The following is a 13,037-nucleotide window of genomic DNA, read 5'->3' as shown; positions in this document are numbered from 1 at the left end:
ATAATACACCAAAAGATATGCAAATAAATGACATTAAAAGAAACACTGTAATTAGCATTGGAATACATATAAACTGCTTGTGCAGCCATAAGCAACCTAATCTTATTTCAATTGTATTTCTTTTAATTTATCCTCCCTTTTAAAGATCTGCAACATAGTAATGAAATCTTAGAAGCCCAGGTGAACCAACTGTGCAAACGGATAGGTTGTGAAGCTGGATTAAACCTTTTCATTCAGCAGCTGAGACCCTCTGAAGCAAACTGACCACAATTTATAAGAATGATAAAAGATTAACATGCAAGTGTTATGTTCACAAAATTTATTGTTCTTCTCCGGACACTCATTTAATGTAGAAAGAAAACTCAAAAGTGAGCCTGAGAGGGATTAAACTTCCCCTGTGGGGTCCAGGCTGTAAACAGCCCCCTTAGCAATGTGGAAGTGGTCGAAGCAAAACTGGGCTCCTGCTTGAGCAATCACCTGGTGCCATTTGCAGATCCCTTTGGCCTGGCTGCAATCCTGTCCCTTGCTGCTTGGCCCCTGGAATCATAGAATAGTTTGGGTCGGAAGGGACCTTAAAGATCACCCAGTTCCACCCCCTGCCATGGGCAGGGACACCTCCCACTGGCTCAGGCTGCCCAAGGCCCATCCAACCTGGCCTGGAACCCCTCCAGGGATGGGGCAGCCACAGCTTCCCTGGGCAACCTGGGCCAGGGCCTCACCACCCCCATCGTGAAGAAATTCTTCCTAATGTCCAGTCTAAATCTGCTCCTTTCCAGTTTATACCCATTCCCCCTCATCCTATCACCACAAGGCTTTGTAAACAGCCGCTCTCCAGCTTTCTTGTAGCCCCTTCTGGTGCTGGAAGGTCACTATAAAGTCTCCTTGGAGCCTTCTCCTCTCCAGGCTGAACAACCCCAACTCTCTCAGCCTGTCCTCATAGGGAAGGTGCTCCAGCCCTCTGATTATCTTTGTAGCCTCCTCTGGACCCATCTCAACAGCTCCATATCCTTCTTGCGTTGAGGATTCCAGAACTGGACACACTATTCCAGATGAGGTCTGGAATGCAGTTGCTGGTTTCCCACACGATTACAACAGGCAGCTCCCCCCAACCCCGCAGCTCATTTCTTTTAAATGTTGATTTTTAAAATAAAAGCGTAGCAGAAGGCTGACAGAAAGCATGGGCCAAACCCAGCAGAGGAAACAAGCCAGCCACAACCCTAATTCAGTCAGCTTTTACCAGCATTTAAAAAGCTCCTCATTGATACCTTTTAAAAGATAGGATTATTAACAAGATTAGCAGAAGTCTCACATGAAGTAGAGCTGAAAAAAGGGAAAGCGGAGAAGGGACAGGAATAATTTTTAGAGCATAAAACTAACAAAGGCCAAATAATGATCAACCGAACAGGAAACTGGAAATTCCTGCCAGTGAATTTTTGTTCCTAGCTTCACTAGTAAACAAGAGTCATGCTATTCCTCATCCTTGCTCTGGTTTCTATCACAGATAAGTGCAGACTGGGGCTGACTGGACCGCCCCAGGGGCTTCTTTAGCCTCCTTGCAGTTATACCATAAAAAGATCAAAGTTTATTAATTTCTCATACAGAAACAATTATTTTTTAAATATTTCATATTTTTTTTTTGTCATTCATGTACAGCACTACAGTGAGATGGCATTAGCTGAAAAGTAAACCCACATCATTATCCAGGACAGAAGGGATGAAATAATTTTACTCTGCGTCTTGAGTCTGACCTTGCTGGAAGTACTATCTCACAAGGAATCCTCATAAGGAGTATTCAGCTCTGTTTCAAGTTATCTTCTGCACCTACTGATGTTTTTCTAAACTTATTCCTGCTCTCAGCAAGTGGATCCCAGCCTCCTAAAACCTACTATTGAAAAAAAAATATATACGTACCCTAATAGGCAACAATCTCCCTTCCCTATTGCCTAGAACATACATCATGTTTCATGGCAGCCTGTCCGCAATAAATAATGACCTGCAAGTTCTACGTGCTATCCCAGTTGCAAACAAGGAAAGGCTGACAAACAGCACAGAAGAGAGGCTTTAAGTGGTATTAGCTGTTCTACCCACGTCTACGAGCCACAATATTGTACATTATTTCCAGATGGCAGGATGCATTTTTTTTTTTTTAAAGCAACTGCCCAGCTTGTGAAGAATTATTTTGCAGAAGCATTAACTGCATTTAAAGGTCTTTTCTTTTTTTATAAGACATTTTTAATCTCACATCACCCCCTCTAATCACACAAAGAGTTTAGACTGAAAAAAGCACTGCATGGTAGGAAGAAGCAGGAGGGAGTGGGCGCTCACAGATGTGCACACCACTGCCAGGGCGTTTGTTTTCCGTTCTTCTACTGATATAGATGCTCTGACAACTGTTGCGTCAGATTCTCACAAATGCCAGGTTTTAAAAACTGCCAAATTAAGGAATGAAGATGTTATTTTTTTTTAAGCATTATGTTTTAAAGGTAGTTTTTCCCCCTCTCTAAGGGAGCATATGGTGGAATGCGATGCATTTTAAATGATCTTCCTGATGGCTGGTACAGGAAAGGATTATTCTGTCAAGAAGAGTACTTTCAGCTTGGTGTAGCCACCTGCTATTGTTGATCAATAGATAGAAGCAGCAATGGAAACAGATGTAGTCTTTCATTGCAAGAGAGATATAACTTGCCCTTTCCATTCTGATTGAAAAGAAACTACTAGCATGGACTCTCAGCCCCTCCCAGCAATCCGAGTGCCACTTTCCTGGAGCCGTGGTCCTTGTACTGCTAGTTGCGTGAAAGAAGTTTTGCTTTCTCCCTCTCAGTTTATAACCCCTTGTAAATAAACCACGCACACTTCAGTAGGATTGATTTATCTTCAGAAGTGCAACAGAACAAAAGAAGGATAAGATTAATCCAGGATAGAGTACTGCTATTTTTAAAGCAGACAGCGGCAAGAAGACAATCATAAGGTCCTTAGACCTATTCAAGGGTTCATTTTGACCTGACCGTTACTTGATTAAATGAGGAGCCTGTAATCCAAGGGAATGCTTAGTCATTCAATGAAATGTTTACAACCAAATTGCAAAGGATGATCAGAGAATTCCTCCTCACAGAAAAGATGCCCTTGCAGCACAACACCAGTCAGAATCTGGACCTTCACATCCATCTCATGCCTTGCACCAGGGCAGGGCTGCCCTTCAGGACAAGAAATCTGGGTCTGGCTAGCATCCTGTTTCCTGCAGGCTATCCTGCCCTTTACAGGGGGACTCGTAGCATGTATTAATTTGATTCTCTGCTTTCTTTATATGATCAGTGTTTAAAACCTAAGTTTCAAACAATTGTACTCCCATTGAGAGTTGAGAGTAGATCTTTCATCCATTATTCACTGTTCTGAAGATGCAAGAAATATCTCAGGGCAAATCTGTGTTTCTTCTCACTTCTCAGAAGTAGATATAGGAAAACACATGCATCTCAGCAGAGGACGTATGAGAGCCATGATCTCTTTTAAAGGAAGGTAAAAAAACCCCAAATCTAGTATGCTCTCATTGCATATTTGAATGAGGACCTCCATTTCAACAGTATTCCAGACTTATAAACAGGGATGTTTAATGGCACTGACACTTTTCAAATAGAGTTATCAGAATAATTTCAAAGTAACTTCACCTGCCTCCAAAATTACAAGAAACCTAAACAAATGTAGAGATAATAATTATTTTACTTTAAATGCTCACTTTGCATTTCTTTCTCTTTGGCTTCCACCCCAGCTTCATCTTGATTGTAACTGCTAAACTAGTGGCATTAAAAACATACCACATGATTTCATTTTCAAATTAAATATTTCTATCGTGATGAGGTAAATTTCTTAAATTTGGCATAGAAAACAATATATTCATTAATTCATATGTGATGAGTTGCATTTTTTCAAGTTCTCAGCCATTTTGTGATAATTTTTCTCATCATCAACAGTGATAAACCTATCATTATGCAAAAAAAAAAAGGAATTAAGCTAACTTTAAGCTCTTCTGATGATCCTAACCAATGCTGTGATCCCACTGTTTATCTCTGAAAGTATTTGCCTCGAAATTAGAACAGTGAGGCTCAGAACAACTTGAGCAGAATTATGTTTCTGAATTTTAGAAAATTAAGTTTTTTTCCTTTTTCCCTGTTTCTTTATATCCTAGGGAAAAGAAAGGAAACTCAACAACAACCACCTGAAAATTGTCCTTATAAGCATAGCTTATCCTATTGAGGAGATTTCTATGTGTGTCTTTTTACAGAAAATATAATCATTAAAAACTAATATTAACCAAGAAAAAGTAAAGGTCTAAGGAGATTATGAATAAAGTATATTAATGGCTTTATTTTTCATAAGGCTGATGATTATTTTTTTTAAATTGTTTATAGTTCTACTCAGATAAAGTGTTAGCCGAGTTATTTTTGAGCAAGTTCTATTAAATGGGATAAAATCTTATAGCTTCTGCCAGTTTAGAAATATGCAGGTGCTTGCATCTTTCAGAGTCTTTGTGAATATCGTACAACTTTCAAGTCTAACCCACTTTTCCTTTTTTTTTTTTCCTAGAAATAGTCTGAGGTCCCTTATGAATGTTGCAAAAGATTCACAAAATCTAACTGCTGCATAAAGCAGCAAAAGTTAACATCTCCAAGAATGTCATTGAGATGTACAGAGGCATCCCCACCCCAGTAGGCTAGACTTTGATGGGACAGGCTTTAAAAGGAATTTTTAAGCATCTCAGAACCTATAGGAGAGAAATAATGCAAATTATTAGCTTCCCGTGAAGAGTTACTTGTTCCTCTACAGATAAAAACATGTTGGAAAAGACTGGAAAATATTGCTTTATATCTCATTAAGATTATACTCTGCATCCCTGGAGTATTAAGTTTCCCAAATGGCAGAGTGTAGGAACTCCCTCTATTCTACTGATAATAGTTTTTTGATTTTGGGGGGGGTTTTCTTCTCCTCCTCCACCCCATCCCTGAAACAACCAGGCAAATAAGCCCATAAATAAAACATACAGTACATCCATGGGTGGAAATCTAGACTGGGTTTGAACACATAGTAGTTTAACAACTCAAAATACGTGATGTTACTGCTACTGGGAGGTGGAAACTGCTTCTTTTAATGTCCTGAGGATCAGGGCTGTCCTCCATTCACACCTTCTAATGCCCCTGAATTTAAAAAAGCCTATAATACGCAATTAAAAAAAACCAACCCCATAATATATTACAGTTCTTGAAGAAGAGCACAACAAAATTACATCCCTATCATAGAATTTCATTGGTTGAGTAATGAAAGCCACAGGAGAGGGAACTAGTGCCTCTGAATTCTGCAGAGGTTTAGAATGTTCATCGCATAATTACATCTGGCCAGCCATAAGAATAGAAATAATCCTTTGCATGGAAGGAATAAATCTGCTAGCAAAATCTGGTCCTAAAATCTACTTTGGTTATAAAAACACAAAGCATATTCCTACCTAAAAATTCGGAAACAACTGAGAGTGGAGGGGAAAAAAACCCAAAACATTCACAGCCTCAGAGTACGTGATATTTAATTAATAGAGGCTGCTGTTCACAGAAGATGTGTAGAAAACTACGTGGTTTTGCTGCAGCACACAAAGATGTTATATTATCAAAGATTCAATTCTTAAAATTTTATTACTTTTGCCTAAAAGAAGTCTAAAGTAGTCCATGATACAAGTCACATGACAGATGACTTAGTACAGAAAGTAACATGCTTTTTGGGCTCAGAATAGAACAAGTCATTGGATTCAGCATTTTCATTGATTCACTGTATATTACTCCTCTAAAGGCATGAATTTCTTTAAAAAAGTAACTAGTAGGTAAGGCCCAACTCCGTACTTTACTAAAATTTCCTGGTCTTCCTCCAGTGCTTCCTCCTAGATGCACAAGGTGCTCCCCTTAGACATCAACGAGGCTTACTCTGTACTAGTCTGCAAACCCTACTCAGCTGCATTATCTACCACAAAACATGGTATTTGTAGACCAACTGAGAGTGCAAATCTTTAGGAAATATTGAAGATAATAATATTCTCTTCCCTCCAAAGGAATGAACCATTCCCCCTCTTAGGCTGGGCACGGAGCACTAATAGCCTCTGCTTTGTGGTTCTGCACAAGCTGCTCAGAAAGAAGGACTGGACAGAACCACCATGCACGCTCCATCTTTTGGGGGCATGTGCTGTGAGCACTCAATAAACTACTAGTCACTATTCTGTGACTGTTTCTTTATACAAAGGCAAACTATATAGTAAAGTAGAAGTTTAGGAATAGAATATCATGTTTTTCCTTTGAAAAGTTAAAAAAAAATGCTTTGTGGGGTACAGACTAGAAAAGGGGCAAGAGTTGTTTTTCTAGATTAAAATGCAAGTAGATACCATCTGTGGTTTTCTTCTGTAGAGGAAACACCGGGCTTTTAATCTTGGCACTTCTATAACTATTGAGAACTTTGATCTAAGTAATAAAACCTTGAACATTAGCATTTTGCTAACATTGTGAAAGAGATGGATGATTCTTGTTTTGGTTATAATATTCAATTGATGAAGCAAATATTTACCTTCCTTTCTATAAAAAAAACCCCAAACAAGATAAAATTTTAGTTCCATGTACGATCTTAACAACCCTTTTACTAACTCATTCAGAGACTCAATTGTGCAATAAAGTGTCGATACATACAAGAGAAAACCCCACAGAACTACAGGTTATGACACATGCAGCCTATGCTAAAATATAAGTAGCCTTCTTTTATGGGCCACTGCTCTGGAATATATATTTTTACTCAGCATCTTTGATTATGCTGCCACCAGCAGCTTTCAACACATAAAAAGGCAAATGACAGGTGCTGTTAGTGGTTCGAACAAAAGCCGTGGAAATTCACTGAGCATGTAATATGGTAGATTTTAGCAAAGCTAAAAACCCACAGTAGCTTTGACTAACTTGATCTTTCAGGAAGCTATTTGAGGAAGAGAGTTGAAAAATAATGAATTGGATGTAGTGTTATATAACGAAGAACTCCCCGAGGTCTTGTCTGCTGCCTTATCTCATAAATTGTAATGATTTTCATGTTAGATCAAAGAACAGCATAAAATAAAATTGAGATGAAAACAACTATTCATTGCCCTCAAGTGTATAGCTTTTGTTTTAAGACATTCATAAGCAGCACCGTAGAAGGTATTTCTCGTTACACAAATCATTACTCTGTAATCTTTTTGGTGAGAGTGTAAATTCTTTGTTGGAAGGATAGGCCAATTTTGTTTAATTTCCTCTCAAATTAGGAATAACCAGGTGGAGCCAATATTCCCTTTTTTTTTGATGGGGGAGAAGGGAATGGAATGAAGAGAAGGTTATGTCCATGATAAAAACAATAGGAAAAAAAATACACCTTGGGATTTAACAAGAAAAGCTTGCAGCTGGTAGAGTTCACAGAGGAAGATAGGGGCAAGAATACATTTAATTTGCATGTATGTAGCAAGAACTATGTCTGTTGCTCTGGACTTGGCTACACTTTAACCTGGAAGTGCAATGAGAACTCTTCTATATTCACCAGGAAGAGCCCTGGCTTGGGGAGAACAGCATGGAACAAGGATATCAGGAAAAGCCTCCTGATCCCAAAAGGAGAAAGAAGTAATGTAAAGGAGAAAAGATTTATGGTGCAACCTTGGGTGACAGGACAATTGAGAACCCTATCCATCACTCAAGAGGTCAGGAGTATTCTCACTCACATTAAGCTCAGGAAAGAGGAATTTCTGAAAACTAATTTATATATAAGGATTGTTACATCATTAACATGCTGTCAATTTCTAAGCAAATCTATTTTCAACAGACATCAGTTCTGCCAGAATTTTAATATTAGTAAAATAAAGTCAAAAAGGGCAGCATAGTACTTAATTTAACAAGACACGATAAGTAGCTACAGAGAGGGATCTTAGCATTGTTCTATGAACTCCAAGCAGAGTAGAAGACAACACTGAAATTAGGTATATTTAAAATTAATTTTTAAAAGGATTTTTTTAGGATTTTTTTTCACACCGTAGTCATGTATTTGCAATAATGTAGCAACTAGATTTAATTTCCACATAAAACTACAGTGACATGGAAGTGATTTTGAAGAATTACCTACCAAAAGAAATCAGAAATTATTTTTCAAGCTAAAAGAGAAGTAATTTTTTCCCTTCTGATGCATTATGAATGAATTAATTTCCTCAAATTTCTTAATACAGAAACTCTTTGTTACATTTCAGGGATAAAAATCTCATAAAACCAAAAAAAGAAAATGCTTATTATCAGAAATGGAAAAATAATAATTTGTCAAACTTACCCTCACCTTCAGTTCATGAAACATTCATGAGAATCTTGAATACTTTAAATTTATTATTTGGGCTTATGTGATATTTTCTCCTTCCAATGTGTTTTGCTTATTGCTTATCATAATATTCAGCACTCTAAATCTGCATGGGCTCTTGACTGGTTAGCTGTGATTAATCACATAATTGCATGCGTGTGATTTCTCTTTGTTGATTGGATGAATGCGATTCTCTAAAACAGAAGTTCCTGATGTTGTCTCAAGGGCTTAGAAACGATCAGAGAGGGCTGGAAGATAAGTGGGTTAGGAAATGATGGAAAATGCTAAAGCTTTTTCTTTTCAGTTCACTGAGGTCTCAACAAAGTCACGGTTCCCACCAGGCTAATGTAAGATTTATTGGCCAGCTACAGAATTTGAACTTAAATTTCTTTTTTCCAATGTTATATAAGCGCATGTGCTGAGATGAGAAGAATGAAGGCAGATTGTTTCCACTTGTTTTAATTTTAAAGTTAGGGTTCTTAGGATCTGCCCTCTTGGTGTGGTAAACTGTGAACTACCAGTTAAAATATATTCTATTCTGTTCTTGTGAGCTTAAATTCAGTTTGAGTTAAATCTTTGTTTAGTGAGATTTTTTAGCTAGGCTGTACATCATGTAGGTCCCATAAAAGCTTAGTCCTAACCAGGATTTTTTGGATGAATTCAGTTTTATCATGAGCAATTCTCAGAGGACAGCTTGATCATACAAATATCTGAGGTAAAGCCAACCAAGAAAAAACAAAACAAAACCAAACTCTTCAAAATTATTTTTGATTTTTCCTAATAGTCATCATATGTTGCTTACAACATTCACCTGTTACTGCCCAAAGCTACTACCAACTCCTAAAAGTAATAATGGAAAATTGCTATTCCAAGTACTTGACTTAAAGCTAGTTTGATCCAGAATTCAATGTTGTAGTCAGAGTGCTCAGCTATGGAATAGTAAGATAAAAGCATATTCAAGTTACCCTCAAGGGTAAGACGTTAACGTAGGAAGAAGGAAAAGGAGAAAGTGTAGGGTGTGATGTGTTTTCACTGATGTGGGCCCAAAAGAATTAGGTTTAAAACATCTTTGAGAAAGTTTAATTAAAAAAAGATATAGCAAGAAAAAACCTTTTAAAGACTAGACTACTTCCCATCAACACTTATAGCTTCCTGCTTTGATGAATTATTAGAGAGCATATAAATAATCCATAGAATAAAGAGAGAAAAGGAATTCCTTTTATTAAGGATATAAATAACTTCTTAGTCTATTGTACACCCTCAATAAATTTAAAGAATGGAAGTTGCATTCAGAGTAGAACCCTACAACTTAATTGTACAGAAATATCTCTGGATGGTTTGTCTTCTGACAACTTCACTATTCTATTTTGAACAATCTCAGAAGATCCTTTTTTTTTCCTCTTTCTGTTCTTTCTATTCTATTGCCTGCAAATTAGATTGATTGTACATGTAGCACCTCTACTCCTCATTTATTATTCGCTTACCAGTGAGCATCTTGGCAGTTTTCCCACCACTGCTACACTACAAAGATCTAGCTGGGTGGTTAATCCAGCCAGGAGCTGTCTCAGCAGCAGAAGCAAACCCAGCTAGTAAATCAGATCCTTAAGGACAGAATCATTTGGTCATCCCCTAGGGAGATTCGCTTTGGATGATACATTTGCCTTAAGCAACATTTACCTACAGATAAAGCATGAGATCCATATCTGGACTTAATAGGCTATGTAAGCTTGTCCACCCACTCCCTCTGCCCCTTTTTCTTGCCAGTCCTACAGTTAATACATTTTAATAGCTATTTAAATATTTGTATAATATTTTATCAGTTTCATGTTTTAATAAATTTATTAAGATCAGTGATATAGTAGAGCTAAAATTAGTGCCAGATTTAATCTCTATAGATAAAACCCCCAATTCTTGAAGTTCATTTCGTGCAAGTATTTCATTAAAGAAAATACAGAAAAAAAGCTCATGCCATTAGAAGATGGTCAGTTTGGCAACAAAGTTTTCTTCCACTGCTTTCGAGTGTCTGATTTATACATTTTTCTTCTTTGAACTGCAAAGCAGTGACCAGTTTTATAAATTATAGAAAAGCCTTTGTCATACGGGATAGCATACTCAAAAAACCCTCTACTTCCCATTATTTAAGGAAAAATCTCTCGTTTTAAGAGATGTAACTTATTCACACTAGGAATTTGGGTTGGAGATGGAAGTAAATTTTATATGGCGTCTTAGATTATAGGTGTAAATTTTGTGCTAGGTTACATAAAAATGCCATTCTAGCAACTGGTATTTAGATTGCCCATTGCAGAAAAAGCTTAATTATGCCTTGAAATGTTTTAAATTCTGGTATGAACTTGAATGTTTTATAGGTAAATAGATTAAGTGAAAGGACACCCTAACTGTAAAGATGAAGATAGAATAGACAGTGTTGTAACAGCAAAACTTTGATTCTGCCTCTAGACTTAAAGCGTGGACAGAACGCATGAGAGTTGTGCTATAACTTTTGCTGTGTGGATTCCTTCTTTTCCTACCTGTTTTGGAGCTGATAATTGCACCAGCAATTTGTGCACGCTTGCTGGTTTGCTGCTTGAAAGTCGGGAAAATATTTCAGTTTTAATGGAATCAGCGGAGCCTGGTAGAGCCCACTTGCCTTGCGAGATGCTTGTTGCTTTTAGGGATTTGCCTGAATCTGGAACTTGAAACTAAACAAGAACATATAAACCATGAAACAATGCAAGGAATGTGAACAAGGTTGGCTTACACTTGCAGAAGAGAAAGGCTTTGATGAATTGATGATTTCTCAGTGGAGTCTATCCAGTCAAATATGTAGGGGCTTTGTTTTGTTTTTCTTTTAGCCCATATCAGGCTTGGTAAGTTATTCAGCAGATTTCCAGATAGCTCTGGTGTATCTCGTGCCAGCAATCCTTCATCTGACAGGTCTTACTGAAATGCGTCAACCTCATTTCAGAGGACTATACTTTAAGAATATCTATGCGATGTAAAAGAAAACACTTCTCTGCTTTGACTTGACCATCTTCACATTGCTTACAGGTTATTTTCAAGCCTACTAACCATCAATTTTAAAGTTATTTATTAAACATGGCTCCAGAAATTAAGACCTTTTGTTCCTCCCTCTCCCCCCTCCCCAAATTTGGGGTACCCGGATGCTCTGATATTTTGTATTCATTATAGTCACAACCTCCTGAAGACAGGGAACACAAAATTCATTGAGTTCAGGAGAATCAAAGACAATTTGAAGTCAGAGTAACATTCATTTATATTTGTGGAAAGCATTAATCAAATCTGAAGCTGCTTTCCCTCCCCCGAATTCTTTACAAAATAGATGACAAGCCATCGATGTGTCAAAGCTTGGATAATGCTACCCAAATGAGTTTCCAGTGAAAGAAAATCAGATGGTATCATCTATTATAATTATTCTCTCAGAGCTATTGTTGTGCTGATCACATGTCCAAGCAGCACTGAAAGTGTGACAAATGAGGGGTCAAAGATAACTTCTGAAAGATTCCAAGTTTTAGATAAGATTTACAAACAGGCAATAAAATATATTTTAGCTTTAACTTTGCAAATGAGCTTCTATGATTACGAAATTATTGCTTTGTCTCAGACCATTTACAGGTAGCTTTCCCCCTCTCCTCTTCCCTTACAGTGGTGATTATTTCTAAGTGAGTTTTGGAAACTGAACGAAGCACTAGGTTTTCAGAGCAGTCTGAATAGAAGATATCTGATTCAATAATCTATAGATTCAGCCTCATCATGAAGATTTCCTAATTGTACTCTCCTCAGATAGACCAGAATTAATTCTTGCCATTCTTCCCGTGAAATGTATCTGGGCTGATATACCGATAATAATTTTCTTATCTCAGAGACAGATAGCTAAGGGAAGAGGCTGGAAAAATAAAGGGAAATGTTGAAGATTATTATCATAATGAGAATATTAATTAACTCTGTTTCAGACACCAATTGTTGTCACATGAATCAGCCAGCAACTTTCCAAGTGTTTTTATAAGCTGCTTCTAATTCTCCTGCTGTCATCACAGTCAGAAGGAGCCCTGTCGATAAGGGAAATAAAAGTCAATTTCAGCAGCTGGAAAAAAAATAAGCGCATAGTTAGGAAAGACCCATAAAATCTCTTCTGCTTCTTTACTCCTTCAAGTGCTTCCTATACACAATCACGAGAGCATCTGACAATGTAGTTAAAAGGAGAAGCACAAGGTGACTCCTCTCTTTTACTCAGCGAGCAGGGGAAGGTGGTACACAACTGGGAAATGGTCATGCATGATTACTGCCAGGAATCTGGATTTGCACACAAAGAAGAAAGGCAGAAGCAGCAACTTATCTCCTTTAGTATTTTCCAAGAAGTTATTAGGGCCCTCTTTTTTTCCTCAATTCTCTCTTCTCTGGACACCCTAAGAGAAACTCATTTTTCATCATGCTACTCCTAGAAAATGCCACCATATCAAGATACAGCTGAGGCTGATGCTCTAGAGACAAAAGGTTTTTCTCTGCTCACTACTCTGATGTCCTTTGCAAACAAGGGCTTTGGGGGTAATATTGGGGTTATTTTTTTTCAAATCACTTTGCATGGCAGATTAGGATTCTCTGAACCATACTTTCCTCAGCAGTACTCTTCCTTAGTTTCCACCACC

The sequence above is a fragment of the Cuculus canorus genome, chromosome 9 (assembly GCF_017976375.1).
Source record: "Cuculus canorus isolate bCucCan1 chromosome 9, bCucCan1.pri, whole genome shotgun sequence".
Classification (NCBI taxonomy): Eukaryota; Metazoa; Chordata; class Aves; order Cuculiformes; family Cuculidae; genus Cuculus; species Cuculus canorus.
Note: the sequence above shows the minus strand (reverse complement) of the source record.